Source organism: Penaeus monodon, chromosome 3 (assembly GCF_015228065.2).
Source record: "Penaeus monodon isolate SGIC_2016 chromosome 3, NSTDA_Pmon_1, whole genome shotgun sequence".
NCBI classification, from domain to species: Eukaryota; Metazoa; Arthropoda; class Malacostraca; order Decapoda; family Penaeidae; genus Penaeus; species Penaeus monodon.
In genome coordinates this window covers 5,408,797-5,410,941 of record NC_051388.1, presented here as the reverse complement: position 1 = coordinate 5,410,941, position 2,145 = coordinate 5,408,797, and the positions used below count along the sequence as shown (strand labels likewise).

Genomic DNA, 2,145 nt, shown 5'->3' with positions numbered 1-2,145 from the left:
CCCAAAAGACCCGCTCCGCCTGCCATCTGGCGGCGGCCCCCGCAACCACGCCCCGCCGTCCGTCCTTGCGCCGGCGGGGGGGCGGGCGCCCTCGGAGGCCCACTCAGGGCGCTGCCGCCGGGGCCGACTGCGGAGGTGCCTATTTTGCGGAGCGAAGGATATTTCTGAACGATTGTATGCACTTGCTGTTTCTCTCAACAATAAATCTGAAGCCAAAAAAATGAAATCGAAGGTGGAACCGATGGTTCCGAACGAAGGATTCTGTGGTTGAAATGTAAACAGAGAAGAAGAAGAAGAAGAAGAGGAGGAGGAAGAGAGAGTGAAGTGACACTTTTTCGTCTCGCAGGTACGACCCTCACGCCGCTGGGTCCGCGTGCATAGGCTAAGGGCCACGGCAGGGTTGGCACGCGCAGGGGCAGAGCAGACGAGACCGCTGGGCGTCCGTGAAGCTCAGGTGATCAAGTATTGGTATTGCTCTGATTAAATGTTGAGAAATGGCTGTTGTTTTTATAGTTATTCGTATTCTTTGAGTTTTTTGTTCGTTAAAGTACCGCATCTATGATGCTTAAACCTACAAGTATATGTTGATTATTAAGCCCTTAACCTTATCATCAAACCTGAGTAAAAAGTTTAGTTTTGGGCTTTCTTTAAATAGCTGTCAAGAATTTGAATGATCACTCTTCCAACAAGAATGTGTCCAAAAACATTAGAGGGTATTTTTGGCAATCAGGTCAAAGATTCTAAGGTTTTGTAAACACTGTTAAGAACCTTTTAAAGGATATGCTCAGGGCAGCAATTCCTAAATTCTCAGTGATTGTTCCCTAAACTGACAGAGTCCTTTCTGTGGCACTGCTTTGCATACCTCCCCCCTTCCACCTCATACAGATTTTCCTTTACAGCAGAGTGCATCTTTGTCTTTTTCATGAATTACTAGAGCTTGAAACAAAATAAACTTGAGCTAAGTTCTCATACAGCAAATATATAATTGCAAATTGCCAGATGAATGAAAGTGACTTAAAATTTAGATACAAAAACTGATTTTTCAACAGAATCTTGCAGCACTGCTTAGGTACTACTCTAGTAGCAAATTTGAGAACCAGTGCTTTAGGGTATAATGATGTGATTTTATGAGTACCTTCTCTTTTAGACATTGTTATGCATTGAACACAGTAATTTTTTATTCTGGTGCAAACTGCAAATGTGCTCAAAATGTGCAGTGTATTAGTTTTTTTTTGTAACATGATGGATTATTAAATGTTGGCATTTGATAGATTATGAATGTGATATTATATTGTCCATTTTGTGCAAGAATCTGAAACTGTACAGTGGCCATAAAATCATTTGTGTGTACACATTTAGCTAATGCAAGCATTAAGATTATTTATATATAGCTTTAGTTTTACATATTACAGAAATGATTACACTGTATTGTTTTGTGTGTTGTTAGCTAAATATTGATTTATTTAAAGAATGCTTAAGGAGATGAATACTATTAAAGATGTAGATGCATAAACATGGAGGAACTATAATTAAATTAATTCCTCTGTGTTGTCTCTTTTGTACTAATCAAGTGCAATATATAACATGAGTAGGGGTTACACAGAATCCCTATTTGCAGTAGTATTGAACACCAGTTCTATATGTAGTCTTACATGGATGTTTGTATTTATATATATTTACAATCTCTACTTTGTAATATGTTACACGTTTTGCCGTTGTTAATGAGATATTGGTTTAAGTAGCAGGACCAGGGGAGACTCCACAGAAAAGAGAAAATAGTGGTACTCCTCCTCTCACCCTCCTCCTTTCCCCCCCTTTCCCCCCTTTCCCCTTTTCCTTTTTTCCCCTTTTCATTTCCCTTCCCCTTTCCCTTTCCCTTTCCCTTTCCTTTTCCATTCTCTTTCTTTCCCTTTCCCTTTCTTTCCCTTTCCCTTTCTTTCCCTTTCTCTTCCCCTATTCCTTTCCCTTTCCCTTTCCCCTTTCCCCTTTTCCTTTTCCACTCTGCTACCCTTTGCTCCCCTGTCCCTTCCTACCCTGTTTATCCCCCCATTTTAAAGATGACAACCACACATAGTAAAAATAACTATCATAACAGTAATGATAATGATATTATTATTATTATTATTGTTATCATTATTATTATTG

General features: G+C 39.8%; 1 protein-coding gene across 3 annotated transcripts in view; it reads left to right on the top strand.

Annotated features, from left to right (window-relative positions):
* Positions 1 to 262: 262 nt before the first annotated feature.
* The window catches only part of LOC119590898 (exostosin-3-like), a 13,155-nt gene continuing 11,272 nt past the window's right edge, over positions 263 to 2,145 (top strand). Inside the window, exon 1 of one of the 3 annotated variants that reach the window (XM_037939638.1) lies at positions 263 to 346. The gene's annotated coding sequence lies outside the window, so the exon portion shown is untranslated. Of the gene's footprint in view, positions 455 to 2,145 lie in introns of all 3 variants that reach the window. The other 2 variants (XM_037939653.1, XM_037939645.1) reach the window with 2 other exon arrangements.